Source organism: Apodemus sylvaticus, chromosome X (genome assembly GCF_947179515.1).
Source record: "Apodemus sylvaticus chromosome X, mApoSyl1.1, whole genome shotgun sequence".
NCBI classification, from domain to species: domain Eukaryota; kingdom Metazoa; phylum Chordata; class Mammalia; order Rodentia; family Muridae; genus Apodemus; species Apodemus sylvaticus.
Window position 1 is genome coordinate 12,021,534 of NC_067495.1, and position 10,957 is coordinate 12,032,490.

The 10,957-nt window shown below is 41.6% G+C and overlaps 1 pseudogene; it reads right to left on the reverse strand.

Annotated features, from left to right (window-relative positions):
* Positions 1 to 2,848: 2,848 nt before the first annotated feature.
* On the reverse strand, positions 2,849 to 3,337 carry LOC127675533 (vesicle transport protein GOT1B-like; annotated as a pseudogene).
* Positions 3,338 to 10,957: the final 7,620 nt, after the last annotated feature.

Sequence of the window (10,957 nt, forward strand, 5' to 3'; positions counted from 1 at the left end):
GTTCATGCTTCCAGAGTTTTAGCGTCCATTAAGATGGAGTAAGGCATGACAGTGCAATTGGAACCTGAGGGCTCACATCTTAAACCATTAATACAAAGCAGAGCACAAGCTTGAAATGGTGGGTCTCCTAACTCTCAAAGACTTCCGCCAGTATCATATGTCCTCCAACGAGATCAAACCCCCAAGCCTCCTCAGAACAGTGCCACCACATGGGACCAAGTATTCAAATACCTGATACTATGGTGTGTCATCCCATGGAAAACACCACATTCCACTGCGTGGTACCAATTGTCTTCTGAACATATATATATACATATGTATATATATATAATATAATATATTTCAAAATGAATGTAGTCTAACTTTAAGAGCCTCCATATTTTTCCCATCATCACTACATTGCTTAAGATGTTCCTAGCCTCACAGACTTAAAGTACTAGGATGGAGAATACCCAGAAAGCCCCAACCCACTTAGAAAAGAAAGGTTGTGGTTTCAGGTAAAGGGAGGGGGGACTTATCGGGATGCAAAGTGAATAAGTAAAAAAATAAATAAAATGAAATTAGAAAACCCCTCAAGTCTCTTTAGAGACACTAGGCAATCTCCTAATTGTTACTCCTTATAAAATAAAAAGTTAAATGACATATTTCTGATATATAATAAAATATACCCTACAATTTCAAAAGGGATGACTATAGACATAATGAGGAAAAAGTTGCACCAATCAGTACTGAAACCCAGCAGGGCTAATGCCATTCCCTGTACCTCCATGGTTGATACCAAAGGGCTTACACAGCTGCACCCTCCCAGCTTTGCTGCCTTTAGCATACTATCTATCTCTTGGGCTGGGCCCATCCTCCGAAGTCAGCCATGCTGAATAGATGTTGCACAGTACTGGCATCTCCAACATCTTGGGGTCTCCATGTCAACTGAGGCTTAATTTTCAGAGCTGCATGGTTGGCTTTCTTAGGGTCTCTTGTCCCGCAGGTCCTTCATACACGCACTTGTCTTCCACACACTGCCTAACCCCAGGGGTTCTCTGAAACTGTGAGGGAACAGTCCATGCATGACCCCTTTACTCTTACAGCTGCATGTGACTTCGTGTGACTGTATGTGACTTTACATGACCTTAAAGCCATCGTGGCAACAGTGCCTAGTTTAGCTGTCAGCCTGGCATAACCTTGGCTCCCTTTTGCCAGTTTAACAGCTTTCTGTGTTGTAGCGTTGTGGCATCCCAAATGTCCTTAGGCACTTTTCTTTCACAATACAGAAGCATAGCTGGGTGGGATCTTTTCACAAGGGTACCATATTCTTAGTTGAGTGCACCTCAGGTGTTTCTGTAAGGACATCAACTTCCCCAACAAGGACATCTCCAAGCACAAGCTTTGACAGTGGCCCTAACCTTGTCAGTCTCAGTGGCTTGTACATTCTGTACTTCAATCTGGTCTTTTTTCTGATGTTCATTACAAACATGCACAAGAATGATTACTAATAACCACGTGACAGACTGCAACGCACTTCTCTCTTCGGCTGATTCCATCCCCTGGTAGCAGCTTTCCTCAACAGGTATACAGCAACTCTGGCATCTCTAATTCTCAGAGTCTCCAAGGCAATCCAAGCTTAACCTTCAAAGCTTAGTTCACTGGCCTCTCTGGGCCTCCATGCAGGGACACTCCCATGACACACGCCTGGCCTGGACACTTCTCCTTAGCTGCAGAGGGAAATTCCACAATCCTCCCTTTTCAATCCTTGCTCTGAAGTCAGAATCAAATTGCCTATACTGTCAAGGTTTTCTGCATGCTGGTGCTGCCACAAGACCCCTGCATTCAAATGCAAATCTACCAACTTTCTGGTTTTTATTGCAATAGCTTGGCTATCTGAGAACCCATTTTGTAAACCAGGTTGACCTGAACTCAGAGATTCACCTGCCTCTGCCTCCCAAGTGCTGTTATTAAAGGCATACATCACCACATGTTGCCCTACACTTTAATTTCTCTTTACAGGTGGGAAGCTTACTTGCATAAGGAGTTACTCTCCAAGGTCACCGCTCCCTTTATTCCTTTAGCTTCAGGCTTTTGTGTACAAAAGTGGGAAGAGGCCTTCTGCTCCTTCGCACTGCATACAAATTATGTGAATTATGTTGCATATCTCTGTCCACTGTCTGGCTATCCTGCCATGTTCTGCTCTGTTGTTCAAATACTGAGTGCTGTGCTTCCAAACAGAGCATCCATGGGGTTGCAAACTGTCAAAAGGGAGCAAATAGGGAACACATCCTTTGAAATATTCAAAACAGGGCTCCAGCTGTCTTTCAGAGAATTCAGGCAGATGACTCCATGACTGTTGATGGTGTGGTCATAGATTCTGGTATGGAAGGTAACCTTTGGTGGCTTAAATGGATAATCTGAAGAAAATGTGATGTCCAGGAAAAAAAGACACCACCTTCATATGCAGAAACTGGTGAAGAAAGTATAGTTGACCTTCATTCATCAATATTATCTCCTTTAGGCCCAGCACCGTAGTCAGGAGGAGGATCCAGGGAGATCTCAGCTAGCTCCTGAAAAAGCAGCCTTGGAGGCTCAGACCCAGGACTGTGGAACATCCAAAGTCACAAATGGTTGTGTAGTGCTGCACTGCTGCAGCAGGAAGGTGGCACCGACCTGCGCTCCTGGAGCCACTGTGGAGTGGGCGCTCCAGGACCCGGGAGACCCCAGGGCGCTCCAAGAAGCACAGGCTTCAGTGTAAGATATTCTCCATAAATTCCTAAAAGTCCCTGATTCTAGATGAGGGTCCGATGATAGTGTCTATTTTAATTGCATAAGTAGGACTTCCCCTATTTTAGGAACATTTTTTTTAAGATCCAAAAGCACCATAAAACGGCTTTATAAATAATACATTTTTAAAGTTCTTCAGCTCCCTTGTTATTATCCCATTGTTGCTTTCTCAAACTTTGTCTACGAATGATCTGATTCCAGGGAGATTTAGGAAGCATCTGAAGACAGGCACTCTTCTGAAAATGCCAACCACCACTGGAAAAATGGCCGTGAGCAAGAGAAAGAATCCCTCCCTAAATTTCAGAGATCATGCCTATGAAAGGCCAACGAATAAGAAACACAAACACACTGCCCAGGAAAATCTAGTGACTTTCATGTTGTGCTTCCAGAAGAAGAATCTGAATGTTCTTTCTAGACCAATCACAAAAGTCAAACCGGCCACAAACAGAACATTTCCAACATCCAATTTCCAACTGCTTTGTCAAAAAAGAGAATCATTCCAACGAACAGAAAGAAAAAACAACGCTCCAAATCCTGTTAAGCCGATGCGTATTTTCTGCATATCCATGAGTCTGAGAGGGAGGTTATGCTGGCAGCGCAGGCTAGGATCCTGGTGCCTAGCTGCCCACGCAGCCTGGTCCCGAGAAGAGCCTCGGCGATGCTGCCCAGGCCCAAGACGCCAAGTGTCTTTAGGAACATCTTATAAAATACTTTATTTTCAATATCATGTGTATGAGTGTGTAACTGAGAATGTGTCGGATGTGCCATGGGCATGCAGTGCCCAAGGACGCCAGGATAAACTCACACAGAGGGAAGCAAAGCAAGTAATAAACTGAATGGAAATAAGGCCTGCTCTTTCTATAGAGTGCATATACCTGGCCTTACTTAAGGGTCCTTTCACTTACACAGCCCTGTAATGATTCTTTTTGCTTAAGTTTAGATAGCTCACACAAGAGAGATCTGCCTGCCTCTGCCTAGTTGCCAAGTTTTGGAACTAGTGGTATGTCTACCACATGCATCATCTTTTGTTTTTTTAAAGATGTGTGTGTGTGTGTGTGTGTGTGTGTGTGTGTGTAAATTTAATATTTAAACTATCTTGTGCCAAGGGACTTCCTTTTCTGGTCCATTCTATTTTCTCATCTGTATGCTTCATATGCCTTTATTGGCATCTCCATCTTCCGGGTTAGGAAAAGTTCCTTTTTTTCTTCTTTCTTTTCAAAAGCATGTTCTTTCATTGAAAAAGGAAGTAAAACCATTTTATAATACAATTGAAGATTTATATGGAAAATATTTCTGATATAATAGAAGAGATATATAGAAAAACACGTTAAAATGCACAATTTTCATGGAAAATTGAAGAGTAAAGGGGTAGACATAAAAACATTGCTAAGTTAATTGAAAAAGGAAGTAGAAATATTTTATGATAGAATGGAAGATTACATGGAAAATATTTCTCATAAAATTTGTGAAATATGTAGAAAAACATGTTAAAATCAAGGATTGTCATGGAAAATTATACAGATAAAATGAGAGGCATAAAATAATTCTAAGTTGGTTGAAACTGGAACCAGAAACATGTTCAGGTAAAATTGAAGATTTGCATGGAAAATATTTTGACAAAATTCAAGAAATATATAGAAAAACGCGTTAAAATTGACTATTTCTTGCTAAATTATACAGATAAAATGGTAGACAAATAAAACATTTCTAAATTAATTGAAGGTGGAATTAAAAACATTTTGTGGTAAAAACAGAGAGTTACATTGAAAACATTTCTGATAAAATAGAAGAAATACATAAAAACATGTTAAAATTGGGGTTTGTCACTAAAAATAATGCAGATAAACGGTAGACATATGAAAATTACTACATTAATTGAAAGAGGAATTACAAACATTTTCTGAGAAAATTGAAGATTTACATGAAAAATATTTCTGTTAGTGTATGTTGTTTTATTGGGGAATTGAATCCATTGATGTTAATGAATAGTGATTGTTGCTTCCTGTTATTTTTGATGTTATTTTTATGCCTGTATGGCTATCTTCTTTTGAGTTTGTTGGGAGAAGATTACTTTCTTGCTTTTTCTAGGGTGCAGTTTCCCTCCTTGTGTTGGCATTTTCCATCTATTATCCTTTGTTGTGCTGGATTTGTGGGAAGATATTGTGTAAATTTGTTTTATCATGGAATATCTTGGTTTCTCCATCTATGGTGATTGAGAGCTTTCCTGGGTATAGTAGCCTGGGCTGGCATTTGTGTTCTCTTAGGGTCTGTATGACATCTGCCCAGGATCTTCTAGCTTTCTTGGTCTCTGGTGAGAAGTCTGGTGTAATTCTGATAGGCCTGCCTTTATAAGTTACTTGCCCTTTTCCCCCTTACTGCTTTTAATATTCTTTCTTTGTTTAGTGCATTTGTTGTTTTGATTATTATGTGCTGGGAGGACTTTCTGGTCTGGTACAGTCTGTTTTGTGTTCTGTAGGCTTCTTTTATGTTCATGGGCATAACATCTCTCTCCTTAGGTTAGGGATGTTTTCTTCTATGATTTTGTTGAAGATATTTACTGGCCCTTTAAGTTGGAAATCTTCACACTCTTCTATACCTAAAATGCTTAGGTTTGGTCTTCTCATTGTGTCCTGGATTTCCTGGATGTTTTGGGTTACAAGCTTTATGCATTTTGCATTTTCTTTGGCTGTTGAGTCAATGTTTTCTATGGTATCTTCAGCACCTAACATTCTTTCTTCTATCTCTTATATTCTGTTGTTGATGCTTGAATCTATGACTCCTGAATTCTTTCCAAGGTTTTCTATCTCCAGAGATGTCTTACATTGAGATTTTTTTCTTTGTTTCAACTTCCATTTTTAGATCCTAGATAGTTTTGTTTAGTTCCTTCACTTGTTTGTGTTTTCCTGTAATTCTTTAAGGGATTTTTGTGTTTCCTCTTTTAGGGTTTCTGCCTGTTGACCCATGTTCTCCCTTATTTCATTAAGGGATTTTTGTGTTTCCTCTTTAAGGGCTTTTACCTGTTGACCCCTGTTCTCCTGTATTTCTTTAAGGGAGTTATTTAAGTCCTTCTTGAAACCCTCAAACAGCATCATGAGATATGATTTTTAATATAGCTCTTGCTTTTCTGGTGTGTTGGGGTATCCAGGACTTGCTGTGGTGGGAGAACTGGGTTCTGATGTTGCCAGGTAGCCTTGGTTTCTGTTGGTAGGGTGCTTGTGCTTGCCTTTCACCATCTGGTTACCTCTGGTGCTGGTTGGTCTTGCTGTCTCTGCCTGGAGTTGTCCCTCCTGTGGGTCTGTAAGCCTGTGGCCATACACCTGGAAGACCAACTCTCTTCTGTCAGGGTCTGTGCACAGAAGGCTGTGGAGACACCTGGCTCCTTGGTATAAATGGAAGCCTGAAGGCCTCTGTCCAAGCTGCTCCACTGATCATATGGCCCTGTGTTCCTAGCTCTTCCCCTCCAGAGAAAAGGTGGAGATCTCACCTCTGAGCTCAGAAGTGAAAGCAATGCTGGGAGATCACTCTCTCCTGGTGCATTGTGCACTGAAGGCTATGGAGCTACCTGGCAGGAATACTTCCATCCAAGCTGCTTCACTGATCATGTTGTAAAATTTTCTTTTATGATTTTGTTTAAAATATTTCCTCTGCTTTTGAGATGGGTTTCTTCTCTTTCCTCTGTTCCTATTAATCTTAGATGTGGTCTTTTCATTGTATCTGAGATTTCCTGTATGTTTTCTGTTAGTTTTTAAATTTAACATTTTTGAGTTGCTGTATCCATTTCTTCTATCATGTCTTCAATACCTGAGAGTCTTTCTTCCAGCTCTTGTGTTCCATTGGTAAAACTTGCCACTGTAGTTTCTGTCCATATTCTCAGTTTTTCATTTCCAGAATTTATCCATTTTGGGTTTCTTCATTAATTCTCCTTCCATGTTCAGAACTTGAAAAGTTTTATTCATTTCTTTTCGATGTTTGTATTTGCCCAAATTTCTTTCAGGTGTTATTTCTGCATTACGACACTCTATCACCTTCTTACTGGCTGTTTCAGGGACCTTTTCTGGAACTTTGGCTATGTTGGAATATTCAGGACTGCTGTGGGAGGAGAGCTGGGCTCCAGTGGAGGCATATTGTCCAGGCTGTGAAGGATTGTGTGTTCATCCTGGAATCTAGTCATTTATAGTTCTGGGTGATGAATCTGGTTTTTCATTTGCTTGGTGAGTTTTCTGTTCCTTTGTTTCTGCTTGGACCAAGCCAGCTCAGTCAGTCTTCAGGGTCTCAAGGGCAGGAGTGAAGACTGAAAAGAAAAAGATGATTTGACAACATTATGACATGACTCCAACTTGTGCTAAGGCCTATGTGGCTTTAATTTTTTTCATGCCAGCTTTCATACCATTTTAGGTCCTAGCAGAGAATAGGGTCAGTTCTTTGATCAAAGACAAAGCGATTAAACAAGGTAAAGAACAAAGAGATCACACCAGGTAGCAATCAAAAAAAAAAAAAAAGCAAAGAAACAAAGTCCCAAAGTCACTGGGTCTGGGTCTTATCAGGATTACCAAGACAAAAGGGAAGTCACACATTCCTTGGCTGTCTACACCTTGATCATTGCATTACATAAATGTGAATATTCTTTTCTGAGCCTACTTCCTTAAGCCCAGTGACAAGGCCTTGCCAAATTTCTATAACCTGCACCAAAAGCTCTCCACATTTCTCCCTTTTATTTCATAAACAAGACTGACTCTGTCTCTGTCTTAGGTTATTCTGACGAAAACTGCCTTCCATACCAGTCATGGAATTAGTATTTTCAAAAGCAATGCTATTCTGCCCTAGGTTGGTACGGCACTGTACAGAATTTACCCATCATTGGCTGTGAGCCTGTTAATGATTCTCTGGGAATCCCTTTTTAATTTCAAGCTATGTATTTGGGCCACCAAATACAAGTTTACCACAATGGGCAGGAGTAGAAGTATTCCCAGGACATGCATGATCAAGCTGTATAAGCCATTCTTTAAGTTTGACCAAGATGGAAATACTGACCTTGAGCCATGAATAATTTTACCAGCAATTTCTGCAGCATAAAAATGCAGTGAAACAGCATTCTTTAAATTCAAAATCTCAGTATACAAAGTTAAAACATCCACAGAGGTGTAAGAATTACGCCAATTACCTTGCAAGTGTCTTTGAACTTTTGCCCAACTACAGTAACTCTCATTGTAAACATTAGAAGAGACACAAATACACTGGTGTTCAACATGACACTCAAGATGGCTTCCTCTCTCATTATTTGAATAATATCATAATGAGCATCAATTCGCTGTTCCAAATGTCTCTCTAAATTTTTTTGCTGATACTCAGAGCATTAGCAACAATTTTTACCTAATGATTAACAAAAGTAGCTGACTTAACTTCTTATGTCAATGCAATTGCAAAAGCAATGGTGCTAGCTATCAATGTAATTAAATCTCCTATACCAGCTATAATCAAGCTCACTACCCTCTTGCTTCTGCTTAAAGCCTGACTCACTTCTTTCAGTACCTGCAAGCTGTTTTCAAAATAACAAGGTCCTATAATATTCACAGGCAATAAAACAAAAGCTGGTTGATAGACCACTATCATAGACATGCTAGATTTCAACACATAAACACCATCAGATAGTGAACAATCAACAAAACTTGATTTACTGCTAAATTTCTTGAAGTGGTCCAAAAAGTTCTCCACACTGCTTCTTCCTCCCTGAACTTAGGAAAGTGTATGGCTGTGTGTTCCCTGAGAGGATAAATTCTGTGAATCTATTTCCCTGGCCAGCTCAGCTGCTTTGTTCCCAGTGAAAGCCTGCTGAGGTTGGCTGTTGTATGGATAATGAAATGAGTTGGGCAAAGGAAGTTTGGGAGAAAAGATTTTTAATCTTTTGAAGATGAGGTCAGAGAAGAAAGAGACTGCAGCAGGTTTCCTGCTACACAGCTGAAGATAAACCTGGGAGAAGGTTTGGATGTGGAGTTACAGAAGGAGAAGTATGAATTGGGCTTCAGACTTCAGTCAATTGCTTTCTCAGGCAGGAGTCCTCCTTGGGTGATCAGGGGGTGGCTGTGGGTTTTGGAGGCTGGGACCAAGCAAGGACAAAGGAGGTTGGAATGGGAAGATCTGTGGACACCACAGAAAAGGGAATCAAGGGGCAGGGTGGGCAGTTAAGGCTGCCATAATTATTCTTCAGAAGAGCTGGGGATGAGACTGCAGTTTGGATCTGGGGAAACAGGAGAGGAGAAGATCTTCAGTCAGCCCCTTAACCGTGTTCTTAACTATCCTGATCCACTTGAGATGTACTTTAGATCTAGCACATAGTCTCCTGTGCTTCCTGGTAAGTGGAGTTAGGTGAGTCACCGCTGCTGTAACAGTGCGTAGATTTCTGCAAATATGCCATCTTGAGGCGTTTTAGTCACATGTCAGTTTGTGCTGCAGAGATGCCACAGAGCACTGCTTCAGTTATACAGGCCTATGCTGTGATCTCCTATCCATTCTTGTTCAGGAAGGGTTTGGGTAAGTGCTACTGGAGCATTCTCAGGTCCTCTGCTTTCTTGTCTATTATCCTCATGTAAGGGACAGTGCTTCTTGGTAAGCTGCATCTATGAAAGTAAGTTCTGCTTTGTAAAAGTAGCATAATCTTCACTGTGTCCTTAACAATCACTGTACATTAGGGGCTTAGGTGCTCCTGTTGACAAATAAGCAACTTCAGAGTTGCCGAAGTAATCTCTCCAGCACTGTTGTAGACGGAGCTTAGATAACTCTACAGCAGTAGCACATTGCTGTTTGCAAATATGCCACCGTTGGCTGTTTTAGTCACAGGAACTTTTTGTTTTTTCCAAGGACGCCTGTTTGTCCTGCTTCAGTGACTGATGCTTTTGCTGTGCTCTCCACTTCCATTCTTGTCACTCAGTCAGCCATAGGTCAGGGATCTGCCCTTTTGTAAGTCAGTCACCACTTCTGTTACAGTACATCTCCATGACATCCACCATTATGCCATACATCTTCCTGCTGTCCAAGGACATTACTTTTCAATGCGTTGTTGACAATCACTATCCATGCTGGAACCTATGCATTACAGTTGTCTGGAAACCAACTTCAGACTTGTCCAAGTAATCTCCTGTGCTTCGTTACAGATGGCATTTAGAAACCACTGCAGTAGCAGTAAGTGGGTATAGGCCAATGCGCTCTTGGGTTGCAATTCAATATCACGTTCATGTGCTTTCCTAAAGTGGCACTGAGGGCTGATTCAGGTGTGAATGGGAATACTGTGCTCCTCTCTGCCATTCCTGTCCACCCAGTGGCCTGTTTTAGTGCCACTATAATGTGCTTTTTAATACTTTCCTGTAAATCTATTCAGACCTGAGTTATAGTACTTGTGCTAGGATTCTGTCTAAGCTCTACCCCACAGTCACCTGGCAACAGCCAGGTAAGTCCCTCCCCAAAGGGACCTTGCAATAGCCAGGTATGCCCCTCCCCACAGTTCCTTGGCAACAACCAGGTAGGTCTGGCCCACTAGAACAGGGGCTGCGTGCCCACTCCTGCATCCCCCCTCTCTGCCTCTCTTACTCTCCTCTTTCCCCCTCTCTTGCCCTCTTGGGCTCTTCCCTTCCTGCTCCCCTTCCCCTCTCTCCATGTGGTCATGGCCGGCCTCTACTCTACTCTCCTTCTCTCTGCCTTTCTCTACCTCTACCACCCCCTTAACTCACCTCCACAGGCCCAAAATGAACTCTATTTTATACTATAGCTTCCTGTGGCTGGTCCTGAGTGGGAAGGGAAGCCTCAGCATGGCCCCGCTGATGAACCCCCTTCCCCACACCCCATGGAGCACATTCTCACGCTGCTTTCTTATGATCACAACAACTGGTGCATCTTAACATTCACTGTTTCAGGAAGTTCAAGTGTTGGCAAAGTGTTTCCATTTTCACCATGCTCCTAACAAATCCCCTTCCACTGTGAACAAACTCTATGCTATTCTCAAGCAAGCAACTTCAGAATTGCATGAGGAATCTGGTAAGCTTTGTTGTCATGGAGTTTAGATATTGATGCAGCCGTCATCGATATAATAGTGTGAAAATATGCCATTCTGAGGTGCTTTGTCCTGTGTGCAGGCTTTGAAAGGATGCCACTGTACTGTTTCAGTTATATACTTGTGTGATGTGCTGTCTTCTATTCC